Genomic DNA, 14781 nt, shown 5'->3' on the forward strand with positions numbered 1-14781 from the left:
TTGTTGAAACATATGAGTTTAGATGTTGGTGATATGAGTTTCAAAAGATCCATCACAGTATAAAAAGCAAATGTGCATACTATTTCATTATATATATAATACTGTTATGACAAACACAACAAATTTAAATTGAACCAAGAATCACAATAGAAAAATAAGCACGTCACACAAAAAATATAAAGATTTATATGTGATTCGATAAAAACCTACCTTAAAGTTTTCACTATGTGTAAAATCAGATATTATAAGTTTTCAACTCCTCACTTTGTTGTTGTACGAATTTCAGAATCTCTCTCTTACCTCACTCCAAACTCTAAGCAACCTTATATATTGAGTTACAAGAGACTAATTAGGATTCACGACCCATGAACGAAAAACAGGTCAATTTTTTTTCTCGGAACAAAGTTCCTGAACCCCCAATTCATCCAACAAATCATTGGATTGCAACGTAACCTAACACTAAATTCCAACCACAACATCACAAATACAATAAACAGGGTTAGAGTGTTATTACTTTTTAGAAGCATGCAACCAACATAATGCAATTTGGACAAGCACAAGAAGAAAGGACAACAAAATGCTGTAGACTCTATTATGTGAATTGCCTTGGGTCTAAAAAGCAAATACCATGTGGAGTAGAATTACAGATGTGAAATAGAGCTTCAATCCTAAGGCATATATTGGTTTTATGCTAAAATACTGTCAATAACACATGGAAGGAATGGACCAAAAATCCCAAGCAAATGCTCTTGATTTTTTTATGTAGGACAATCTTATGACTTTTTTCCTAATGCATTTTTATTCTGATTTTTAGTATTTAGTATTTTTTAGTACTAAGAATTTTTTTTTTTTTTTTAATTGTTAAAAAGTATTTAATTTTAGTTAGTTTCTTTATGTTTTTTGGTCTCCTTGTAATATCTTAGAGTTCTTTGATTATAAATGCATGTACTGCTTTGTGCAGAATTCATAAATTGATTAATAATATATCAGTTTGCTCCCCAATTTTCTTTTAACCTTGTGGATTTAAAGTTTGTTTTTTTAACTTTTATTATTATTGTTATTACTATTGTTGCCCAAGAATTGACTCTAGAGGGGGGGTGAATAGAGTCAATGACAAACAATGGATAATTTTTGCAATATAAAAAAGCAATTTCAAGCAAAGTACTTAATACAATTGTGCAATTATAAATATATGAAATAAGCAATTAAATAGCACAATTATAAGAGAGATAAGGGAAGAGAAATTTCAAACTATAACACCGCGATTTTAGCGAGATTCGGAAACTCCTACTCCTTGGCTCAAGATCCCTCTTGAGACTTCCCAATCCAATATAGCTTCTCCTTACGGGTGGAGAGCAAACCTTGATTAGAAGTAACTTCTTGCTAAGAGAAAACCTCTCTTTAGTCTTCCTTTGGGTCACACCAACCCTTACAATATCCTTACTAAGAGACCACCTTTCTTAGTCTTACATAGGCCACACCAACCCTTACAATTTCTTTACTAAGAGAAACTCTTCCTCTTAGGCTTACAACAGATTTGTAGATAGAATTTGTAGTACAAGAAATCCTCTCAAGAACTGATACAAATCAAACCTCACAATAGAGTATATATGAAATCAAGTGAAGCTCAAACTTTAAGTATGAAATGTATAAGAGTTGATGAGGAAAATGTAGAACAAAAGCTCTGATGAAATATTAGAACAAAAGTTCAGCAAAGGCTCACAAAAATGCTCTCTGAAGTTCACTCTGGTTTAGCTATGGAAGCTTGTATATGAGATGAAGATTGATGTCTGAACAAAGGCTCTATAAGTGAGTAAAACCAGAACAAAAGCTCTGTATAGTTGTAGAGCAAAAAGCTCTCTTGGATGCACTTGAATGATGTTCTTGAATGTTCTCTCAAGTAATATCATTAATCTCTAGACCAACCCACTGTATTTGTAGAAAATTCGAGCTCAATATAGCTGTTGCAGGTAGTTGGAAACATTAAATCAAATTCTAGCCGTTTGAATTTGTAGAGCTGCGACCAAACCGGTCAATGTATGGCATAAACCGGTCGACGTATCCTTTTTCAAACCGATCGACGTATGCTACAAACCAGTCAATGTATATGTTGAGTTCCTAAGATTTCAGTACTGCCTAGATACCGGTCGACGTATGCTTCAAATCGATCGACGTATGTGAGCTTCTCCTTGAATTTTGCTGCTGCTTAGATACCGGTCGACGTGTGTGTCAAACCAGTCGACGTATAGATTGAGTTCTAGAGATTTCAGTACTGCCTAGATACCGGTCGACGTATGCTTTAAACCGGTCGATGTGTGTATTAACAGTTTTGACAGACAGCTTATGCATAGGACTTTAATTTATATGTCCATTTACTTTTAGTTTACAATGTAAATAAGGAAATACCCCCCATTTGGATTTAATAAAAAATACTAGAAAATTAAAATCCAACTAAATCAAAATGTAGAAATTCAGTTTTAGTACAAATTTGGATTTCTGACAGTTTTGGTAAAATTGAATCCTTATGTAGACCAATGTAGACTTAGTAAAAAATTCTGATAAAATCAGTTTAGGCTAGTTTAAGTATAAAGAATTATTACTAAGAAAAATTATTTTGAAATAATCATTATTTCAAAAAATTCATTTTTCACACTTAGCCAAAAACACAGTTTTTCATGACGCGCATTCTGGGGTCCTAATGTCCGTTACCAACTCATGGTAATGAAGGCTTCTCATGCCTTAATTGTTGACCAATATGAATTATATGATTGATGTGCATGATCTTAGCATTTCTAGCACAAATGATGAGTTCTTTCAAAGCTTATGCAAGTTTGAACTAACTCACTCTTTAGCAATGACTTCATGTGCAATTGTATATGAATGAAGTGCATAGTCTATTGCTAATGGATATAGGAGCATATGAATGATGATATGATATGCATGGTCCTATAGAGATGAGTTTCAAATGGATTCATAAATACTTTGACATTGAATCCTAAACACTCACCATCATATCTACCCCTTTCTTCATGCTTTGTCCATGATCGTGTAGGCTTTCAGGTAGACTCGTTTTCTTCCTTTCTTTAAGTTGCTTTCTTGCTCGTTGTAGTCCAAGCTACCTTTGGATGGACTTTGCATTTGGTTCCTTGCAACTTCATGTCTTCATTGTATCTATTTTTTTTCTTAATGTGATCTTGAATAATGGAATACTTTGAATGATCTTTAGTACTTCATTGAGGTCAATCTTTGAATGTAAATAATCTATATAACACTCAATGTAAACATTAGTCCTTAAATACCATTAATGGTTTGTTATCATCAAAACACCTAGATTGTCATTGGATGAAATCCTTAAGATCAACAACTATATTATTATTGAACTTTCTCCATCAGTTTTGGAGAGAGTTGCTGCATAACAGAACATTGGAGAGACCCCACCATGTTCTTCTTTGACAACTGGCTACTATGTAGACCACAAAATCGGGTACTAGACTCTATAAGATAGGACTGGAGTACCAAGTCTTAATTATAGGATGCAACCAAATGTTTGTGTATTATGATGTCTAAGTGAAGCCGAAAATCACAACCAGAATAATATATTCACAACCATCTAGTATTTGGAACGACTTGCAAGTAAAATGTAGCTTCAATACCAAAATATTAACAATTGGGATGATTTCCTCATTATCATTGAATTAGAAACTAAAATTGAAAAAGAGAAGATTCATTACCTGTAATCAGTGATGTGCTTAGAAAATTTGTGAGAGGGGGTGAGTTTTCAATTTGTAGGGCAAACTTATATAGTTGGTCTATTTTTGTAATTTTAATAAAGTTTTCTTCATAAATTTTTTAAAATTTAAAGTATAAAATGTAAAAAAATTAAAATAAAAATTAGTAGGATAAATTGTAATTTTAGTAGAGGTATCTTCATAAATTCTAAAAAAATTAAAATCTAAAATAAAAATATAAAAAATCCGGTGAGGAGATGCCCCCACTGGTCCTAGGTCTGTGCCTACCTGGAATGGAACCTTCCAAGGTCATTCTTTGATCCATTGGAGAACCACCTCTTCTGCTCCTTCGACTCATTCATTGCCCTGTGCAGCTGTGTTGTGGGTGATTGCACTACAAGAAAAGATATATGGGTCTAGCAGCAAACATTAAAAAATGCTGTTAAAAAATCATTTTTAAAAACACTTTATAAAAAATGCCGCCGGAAGTTAAAAAAAAATGCCGCCGACATTTTTCATTTTAATTATTCATTTTTTATTTTTCTTTTTTCATTTTTCATTTTTCAATTTCCAATCACTCCTCACTTTCTCTCGCTACCCCCAATCCTCTCTCATCGCTCCTCACTTTCTCTCTCATCGCTCCTCGCTTTCTCGCTCTAACCCACTCATTTCTCTCTCTATCTCGACTCAGACTGGTCTCTCCTCTCTCCTCGTTCTTCAATGGAGAGCTTGATCTACCAAAATTATACTGCGAACACAGTCCCGGTTGGAGTTTGATTTGGGAGCCAAATCCGTATTTGATTTGCCAAAACAGGCCAACAATTATCGACGTTATCTCCATTTTTGTCCACTGCAGGTAAATTTCACAACTCCTTTTTTGTTTGAATTCATTATTTCATTATTAATTAAGGATTGATGTTGTTTCTCACTTTCTCTATCCACTCCCGTTCCTCAATCTTCTCTCTCTACTCTCGCTCCTCACTTCTTCACTCATCACTATTTCTCCTAAATCAGACTGCGAACCCTAGGTTTTTCACTCTTTATCATAATTTGTTTTTATTGGATTTCATACTCAATTAGGCATTGATGTTTGTAAATACAGTAGTGCATTAGCACAATCTTCTAATTTGCAACAGTATTTGAACCATATGAATGGAAAACTCGTCAAGCATAACCACATACTAGATATGGTTTTCAGCAGTTAAAAAATGTTTCAATGTTTCAATTAATATATATAATGCACAATACTTAATTCTATATAGAAAATCCAACCAACAAAATATTGTAATTCTGGACACTTCCAACAGTATTAGGAAAATATATATACAGTGAAAACAATTCAGAGAAAATTACTGCAAGCAAAAACTACAAATATCACTTTAAAAATATAAGTCACAAAGCAGGAGTAGGAGCAAGTGCGAAAGGGAGAGTGGGAGCAGAAGAAGAAGAGTGGGAGCATCTTTAGAATGCATACTATAATGAACTTATGTCTTTAATATATATAACATATGTACATACACGTTAATGTATATAAATGTACTGATAAGAAATTAATAATCAAAAAATTGAAAAATAATGGTGGGTTAAAGTGGAATTGTAAATATATTTTGGTTAATTTAAGTCTATCCGATTTAATAGTGTTTCCTTTACAATTTTCACCTTCTGTAGTATGGTAGTATGCTCTATTGCTGACATGTTATGTAGATTCATTGTTTTGTTTAGCTTTGCATCTGAAATCTTTATATACAAACTTTTGCTGTATATAATTTTGTATAGACTTGTGTGGCAAAAAAATCATTCTTTCTTCTTCCTTTTTGTGACCAGCATTAGCATTGTTCACAATTGCAACATGTGGTTTTCCACTGCATCTCATAGCTGTCAACTAGTTGCAAAGAATAATGAACTTTTGGCATATGCCACTGTATTAGAGACGATTAGACTTCTTTCTGGAGCACTTGGAATGCATGAAGAACTGTTTTTCGTTTCAACTACATAAAGAGTGTCCATGTAGTCCATGTTTATAACTTCACCATTAGTATTTATGAAGTGTGGAAATTTCTTCTTTGAGAATGTAATATGAATTACATGAAGAGTGCATGCTCTCCTAACACCGCAGCACAATGTAACCAACACTGGATGATGACGTTTCCTAACTTGCTGCTAAAAGAATACACTGAATACATGTGCTCATGAGGGAACCATTTAGTAACCCTGCTACACATATTGCCTTCATTAAAAGCTTTATCAACTATGTCCATTACATTAACTTTTTTGTTATGAAAATTACTTGAATTTTGTCTTGTGCATGATCTGTCTATATAAGAGTTGGATTTTACCTGTTTCATTAGTTATGTTGTTCATTTTGCAACATTGTACATAATTTGGAATCAAAGATAGAGATAATTAAAAATAATAATAGAACATTGAAATAGATGAATTATCAATATCACATTAGCATGTACTCTATAACCTGTTTGCCCTTGTAGTTTCTTCAATCGCATTGCTTATAGTTGCCACAAATATGGATATGAGTTGGATTCACAGATCAAGTTACATTTTTTAGAATATTTTTCTATGACACCCCTCGACTCCGAGACATGGGTTGATCAAGCCTAAGCCCAAACCCGAGGGAATATCAAACAATTAATATTTAACAAACACAGAATACAAAAGAATTAAGAAAGAAATAAAAATAATAAAGGCTGAAAGAAATCTAAATAAATATAATCCTTAATATTAAACGAGTAAAATCCAATAATCCAAAACTTCCAATATTGTTAAACAACTCGGGAATTCATCTAGTGGACCCCTATCAAAATCCCAAACTGAAAGGTAAACTACTGAAATAAAATCTACAACTAAACTATGAAGAGAAATCCTGCATCGTCGGAAGAATAAGTGATCGTCTCTGCTCAGCACAAACAAGCTCTAAGACTGTCACTGTCCGCTACTTGAAAAATAAAAGTGGTCAGGCCCACGAACAAGTTCTTTCTATGACAACCCAAACAGAGATCGGAAATCTATACATCTATAACTAACCTATGCAATAACTACATAATTCGTAAATATATATATATCCACACTAAAGGACTCTCACTGGACTACAGGCCGGTCTCAACCTGAATAGAGGCAACATGCAAAACGCACCCGAGGTGGGCATGTGTACCTAAACCTAACAGGGTACACCTCTAACCATCATAGCCAGCTATGCATCCCAATTCATATACGCTCCCTAACCATCGATCCTGAGACTCACGCTCATATCGAGGTACCATACCTATATAATTAAACTCCATCCAAACCACAACGTAGTGCATTTCAACTGTTCATTGCCTTGACACGACATAAGTATAAGTATCTATTAATCCAGTTAGTCATTCAACTTATTTAGTTGACCTGACACAATTATAAGTAGGACTTAACATTTGAGTTAATCCATTCTTATATAAAATAGGTAGGACTTAACTGATAAGTTAATCCATCCCTATAGTGCCACCATCTCATACTGGTGCACTAAATCCACACAATCCAACCATTGATGTAACAATTTCAGAGGTACATCTAAAACATCCAAGGTTAAACATAATAATAATATCATATTATGCTAAACTAGATAGGACAACTTATAATTTATTTAAATTTCCTATGTCACATATCCTACACATACAGAATCTTAAACAGATTGATATATTTTTTTCTATACAATCACTTAAGCATTCTCCATACTTTGTTTAAAAGTTATTTAAATCATCCCTAATCCTTATTCGATGTTTAGGACTCCAACAAATCCAATATACAACTAATATAACGCTATTTTCGAGACTTTACTAGGTAAGGCTCGAGCATTTTGTCCAAGGCTCGAGCATCACAACCAATTGCTCGAGCTTTCACAACCAATTACTCAAGCATCACTACCAATTGCTCGAGCTTTCACAACCAATTGCTCGAGCTTTTCATCCCAATGCTCGAGCTTCACAACCAAGTGCTCGAGCACTGTAACATCGGTCTGACTCTGTTACGTGAAGACCCAGAATTTTTAACTGTGCATTAAATCGTTAATTGTTTCAGGAATCCTAGGCATGTTTCTACATTCCATACATATACAGATATAACAAAACATCATATAAAACATATATCAAATTCACAAACTAATCAAATTAATTCATGAATTTAATAGTTTATACACAAGAACAATCATGAATAATAATTTTATAAAACCTAGTTCTAGATCCACTAAAACATATATCTCAATTTTAATTAATCTTTTACACATCCCTAAGTTATACTAGAAACATATAGATCGCAGATCTAAGGAGAAGTGTAGAACAGAGAACTTGCCTGTAGGATTTGACAAAACCCTAGCCTCTTTCTTCTTCTTCCTCCTTCCTCGTTCTCTCTTTCTCTCTAAAATATACGTGATAATAATCTAGCCCCTTCTTCCAACCCTATAGAGACATATTAATAGGCTATAACCAAACCCTATTCTTTTTCTTAATCCACATCCAAATAATAAAAAGAAAATAAAATAAAAATAATAAAAAGGTAACTAAAAACATAAGTTACGTAAATCTATGTATATTATTTTTATTAAATAAAATAAATACCCTAGATTATCTCCAAAGGACTTTTCCTCAATATATATATTATTTAACTATATATATTCATAGGGTAATGATCCATACCCATTAAACTCCTTATCCAAGTAGTCCATAGAACCCAATTGGTAGGCCCATGACTACAACCTAATACCATAAAACACAACAATATTTAAGACATTTAATTTCCTAACCATTTTAATACAAGAAAAACAACTAACCTTATCTAATACATAATTCAATTAAACAAGTATTTCAAATAAACACATAAGTAAATCAAATATACAATTAAAACAAATAAACAATTAAACAATTTAAACAATTAGCAAAAATGCAAATAATCAAACAAAAATGAAATAAAACAATAATTAAAATGCCAAGACTATCCTTTTCAAATTAGGGGTATTACATTCTTCCCCCCTAACAAAAGGAATTCCATCCTCGGAATTCGCTCTTACCTTCTTCCATTATTTCAGGAAACTGCGAGAGAATGACATCCTCCCGTTCCCAAGTAGACTCAGCCTCATTGTGGTGATTCCACTGAACACGTACTAAAAGGATAACCTTATTATGAAGGATTTGATCCCGACGGTCGACAATACAACACGGTGGCTCTAAATACGTTGCATCCGGCTGCAACTCAACCTCCCCAACATCGATATGCTGATACCGATCTTCATCTCTCAGAAATTTCCACAACATGGAAACATGGAACATATTGTGCACACGGTCCAAATGATCCGGAAGTGCCAATCGATAAGCAACAGCTCCAACTCAATCCGTAATCATGAATGGACCAACAAACCACGGCAATAACTTCCCTTTCTTCCCAAAGTGCATGACACCTTTCATAGGTGACACTTTGAGTAGAACCTGATCCCCAACCTGAAACTCCAATGCACGAGTACGATGATCGGCATAACTCTTCTGCCTACTCTGGGCAGTGCGCATGCGATCCCTAATAAGAGCAATCTTCTCAGAAGTATCCTTAATGAACTCAAGACCCAAGAATCTGCTCTCGCCAACCTCCATTCAACACACCGGCGATCAACACGGTCGACCGTACAATGCCTCAAATGGTGCCATACCAATAGTTTTCTGGAAACTACTGTTATATGCAAACTCCACAATTGGCAAATAATCCTCAGTGGCCCTTAAAATCAAGAACACACAAACGCAACATATCCTTCATGATCTGATTAACCCTCTCAGTCTGTCCATCAGTCTGAGGATGATAAACAGTACTAAGATGTAACTCTATACCCAAAGCCTGCTGAAACCTCTTCCAAAATCCTGACATAAAGCTCGAATCTCTGTCTGATATAATAGACAACAGAATGCCATATAACTTTATAATCTCTGTAATGTAAAGTTTTGCCAATTACTCCGAAGTGAAGTCTGTGCAAATAAGCAATAAATAAGTTGATTTAGTCAATCTATCAACAATGACCCAAATGGAATTGTGATCCTTGAAAGAATTAGGCAATCCTTCCACAAAATCCATCAAAATGCTCTCCCATTTCCACTTTGGTATAGGTAGTGGCTGTAGAGCTCCTGGCAGCCTCTGATGATCAATCTTAACCATCTGACAAGTACTACATTGAGAGATAAAAATAGCAATGTCTTTCTTCATACATGCCCACTAAAACTGCCACTTCATATCTTGATACATCTTGTTTTCTCCTGGATGAACAGAAAACTCAAAGTGATGAGTCTCAGTCATCACATCCTTCCTCAAATCATTAGCAGAAGGTACTACTAACCGTCCCTTGTACCTCAAACCTCCATTAGTCCCAACATAATAAAATGGAACCTCCCCAGAAGCTATCTCTGCCACTTTGTCAATGCACTGCTGATTCGTGAGTTGTACTTTCAAAACCTTGTGAATGATAGAAGGTGTAACTACTATGCAAGCCATAAAAGCATCCGATAACTCATCCACTGTCTTCAAAACATTCCATTCAATGGTGAATAAAGCAGAAAAACTAGCATTGGGTTTGCAATTGAGTACATCCGCCACCACATTCGTTTTCTCTGGATGGTACTGTATAGAGAAGTGATAATCTTTCACAAACTCCAACCATCGGCGCTGTCTCATATTTAGCTCCCGCTGAGTGAACAAATACTGCAGACTTTTGTGATTACTGAATAATCTGAAGGACTCTCCCAATAGATAATGCCTCCAAATACATAAGGCAAAGACCACAACTGCTAATTCTAAATCATGTGTTGGATAGTTAAGCTTACGAGGCTTAAGTTTACGAGACCCATACAAAATTGGTCGCTCCTCTTGCATCAAAACACATCCAAGACCTTGCAAAGAAGCATCTGTGCAGACAAGATACTTATAACGACCCACTCCAACACATGGTATGATATTGTCCGCTTTGGGCCTGAGCCCACGCGGTTTTACTCTTGGGCTTCACCCCAAAATGCCTCGTACCAATTGGAGTGACACACCTACATATAAGCACTTCACCTTTCCTTTACCCAGGCGATGTGGGACTGTGCACCCATAGCTCACCAATGTGGTAGCAAGTCAGTGTCTTACATCTGCCCACGGCACACCTGCCCACAGGGTTGTCACAATCCCACCCCCCTTGGAGGCCTGAAGTTCTCGTCGGAACACTTCCGGTTGGGTCAGGCTCTGATACCATTTGTAATGACCCACTCTACCATATGGTATGATATTGTCCACTTTGGGCCTGAGCCCGCATGGTTTTGTTCTTGGGCTTCACCCCAAAAGGCCTCATACCAATTGGAGTGACACATCTACATATAAGCACTTCACCTTTCCTTTACCCAAGCAATGTGGGATTGTGCACCCGTAGCTCGCCAGTATGGTAGCCTGTTAGTGTCTCGCATCCGCCCACGGCACACCCGCCCATAGGGTCATCATAATACTCTATCCCGCTCTGTGGAGTGGACAGAACCGGTGCAGAAGTCAACTTAGTCTTTAGCTCATCAAAAGCTTTCTGATAGTGCTCATCCCACATGAATCATACACCCTTTTTAGTCAAATGAGTGAGGGGTCCTGCAATCCTTGAGAACCCCTGAATGAACCTACGATAATATCCTGCCAATCTGAGGAAACTCCGAATTTCGGTAGGTGAAGTAGGTTGTCCCCACTCAACCACTACTGAAATTTTGGCTGGATCTACCGCTATTCCCCTTCCTGACACCACGTGACCCAAAAACTTCACTTCCCGCTGCCAAAATTCACATTTCTCAAATTTGGCAAACAGCTGGTGTTCACAAAGCGTCTGCAACACTACGCGAAGGTGTCGAGCATGATCGTCCTCTGACTTAGAATAAACCAGAATGTCATCAATGAAGACAATGACAAACTGATCTAAATAAGCCCTGAAGACTCTGTTCATTAAGTCCATGAAAACTGCTGGTGCATTAGTCAGTCCGAATGGCATGACACGAAACTCATAAGATCCATATCTAGTGAGAAACGCTATCCTAGGAACATCCTGCTCCTTAACCCGAAGTTGATGATATCCAGAACGCAGATCAATCTTAGAGAAGTACGTAGCTCCCTTCAACAGATCAAAAAGATCATCAATTCTGGGCAGATGATATTTGTTACGAATAGTAACTTTGTTTAACTCCCTGTAATCTATACACAAGTGAAGTGGACCATCCTTCTTCTTCACAAATAGTAATGGTGCTCTGTAGGGTGACGTACTTCTACGAACAAAACCCTAGCTAAGTAATTGTTGAATCTGATCCCTCAATTCTCTCATCTCTACTGGTGCCATCCTGTATGGTGCTCCAGCAATAGGCATAGTGCTTGGAGCTAAGTCAATCACAAAGTCGATCTCTCGACTAGGTGGCAACCCTGGAATCTCCTGAAAAACATCCGAAAAGTCTTGTATAATTGGTATACGATCCAACGACACAATAACCTCCTCCTCCGTTTCCTCCTCCGTTTCCTCATCCACATGAAACAAATAAGTGCTACTGCCCCCATTAACACATGGCATAGCAACGACGTACATATCCTAACCAGGTATGGTGAACATAATAAACCTATCAAAACAATTAACTTGGGCATGGTAGTGAGATAACCAATCCATCCCAAGTATCACATCATAAGTGTGCATGTCCAGGACCAATAGATTGGCTAAAAATCTGAGTTTACCAATATCTAGTGTCATAGGCCTATCACTCTCATATAATATGGCAGTATTGCCCAATGGTATAGAAATATCCTGAGGTCTATTGCATATGTGTGTCACCAACCAATCCATGAAAATCCCCTGTTTCTGAATACTCCGTAAAGCAAAACACATAAGGTAAGACGAAATGCTCTGCAATCTTCCCATTTTTAGATTATCATTCTATCCTGGGACGTCCTCCTTCCAAACCAAACCTATCATATTGATTTACACAAGTTCTCTTATAAACTCCTTGGTAATCATCCTGTCTCAACACCATGTACTTATAAGCAATTATTTGTTTGCCTGTTCAAAAACCAATCACCTCACTGTGATCAATCATCAATTATCACAACATACACAGCCTAATATAGTCTGATAAAACTACATGTGTATATATCACAAAAATGCTATCACAAAACACAATGAAGATAGCCAAAACCGCTAGTTCATTTTATTAAGAACTTTTCCAAACCATAAACTGTCAAATGAATAATCGTAAATATTCTTTAATATAATCCTAGTGTACATGATTAAATCCGTACTACACTTTACTAATACCTCATCTACTACTAGTCATTAAAAGTACTCTTAAAAGAGCAGTCATCATTGAACTCCGATGCCCTCCATCTTGGATGCTTCGGTATCTCCTCCATCCTGATCTTCTTCGGGGTCTTCCTCTCCGCTTGGTTCAGCTTCGAGCACCACCGAAGTTGTGTTAGGTTCATAGTATGTTGGCCAATCTTGCACACCAGAAACCTTCCTTGACTTATACTCCGAAGCAACACCTATTGGAACCAATTCCTTGGTCTCCAATTCTACCTTTTTGGTTGGCCTTCGTAGGGGAATCGTAGGAGTAACCTTCCTTTTCCTTGGGTCCTTCTTTGCTTTTATTGCGGACCACATCCTTTTCCTAGTGCCAAACATTCTGCAATTACAGAATAAGATTGACATCAGTACGTTCTAAGTGAACCGTAAAGAAATACAATGAATCATAAACCTAAGCTCTAAACAAGAGAAAACGCTACGCGGAAGTCTTATACAATAGAATCCTAGAGACACTTGAACCTAGAGTGCTTTGATACCAACTGTGACACCCCTCGACTCCGAGACATGGGTTGATCAAGCCCAAGCCCAAACCCATGGGAATATCAAACAATTAATATTTAACAAACACATAATACAAAAGAATTAAGAAAAAAATAAAAATAATAAAAGCTGAAAGAAATCTAAATAAATATAATCCTTAATATTGAATGGGTAAAATCCAATAATCTAAAACTTCCAATATTGTTAAACAACTCGGGAATTCATATAGTGGATCCCTATTAAAATCCCAAACTGAAAGGTAAACTTCTGAAATAAAATCTACAACTAAATGATAAGCACCGAATAATGCATATTCAAACACCCTTATTTGCATTAGTTAAGTCCATTAGTTGTCTATACTGAATATATTAGACTAAATTGTATTCTTTTGTCTATTTTCAGGTTGGTTCCCCTAAGAGAGGTAAAAGTGACGCTTTGATAAGTTTTTGAAGATCAAAGTACGCCGTTGCCGGGGACTGTCATTTTGGCAAGTCAAGTAATCCACGGAACTCGTAACGCTTGATGCACAAAGCCCAAGGAAGAAGAGTAGCATCAGCAGTCCGTGCAAAAGGAGGTTCAAGAGCATATATTTTCAGAGCAGACCCAAGAAGTTACGGGCGCTCGCAAGAAATCTGCGAGCGCCCGCCAAAGTCTCCAATAGCATATAGCCAGTGTGGGCCCCTGCCATCAAGCATCGCAGGCGCCCTCCAAGCCCTCACGGGCGCCTGCCCTGCGCCTACGAGCGCCCGCCAATTTGCAGACAACTCTGCATTGTTTGGTTCAAGGCTATCCCCTTGACCCATTTTTGTGGTCCTGATTCCTCCTAGGGGTGGGTAGCCCCGAAAATAAAGGAAAAATGATTTTTTCTCTGGCTAAAAGGGGGGGTTTGGAGTCTTAGGAGAGGGTTAGCAAACTTCTAAAGAGAGAAATATTGTAAGGTGAGGGGTTGTGCGTTCTTGATCTCAAAGGGCGAAAATGGTGGAGATAATGATCAACTCTCCTTTATCCATTGCTCCTATGGGTAACTAACTCCCTATCTAGGGAGGTGATGAAGCCCTTTCTAGTAAGCATGTTCTAGTCTTGGTTTATTTTGGGGAAAATGATGTATATATGTGATTGCTCCATAATCCAGAGCTTACACTTGATGTAATGAACTGAATTTGATATAAATGATCATGTTGAATCTATTATCTTGTCTTAGAA

General features: G+C 36.6%; 1 long non-coding RNA gene across 1 annotated transcript; it reads left to right on the top strand.

The window, feature by feature from the left end:
* The first annotated feature begins 3772 nt into the window (after positions 1–3772).
* Positions 3773–14781, top strand: LOC132304824 (uncharacterized). Its single transcript, XR_009481609.1, has 2 exons — positions 3773–4584; positions 13981–14781. It is a non-coding gene; the product is annotated as an uncharacterized LOC132304824 (long non-coding RNA).

The sequence above is a fragment of the Cornus florida genome, unplaced genomic scaffold, assembly GCF_030987335.1.
Source record: "Cornus florida cultivar Cherokee Brave unplaced genomic scaffold, ASM3098733v1 CherokeeBrave_3.0.0_Hap2_Chr01, whole genome shotgun sequence".
NCBI classification, from domain to species: domain Eukaryota; kingdom Viridiplantae; phylum Streptophyta; class Magnoliopsida; order Cornales; family Cornaceae; genus Cornus; species Cornus florida.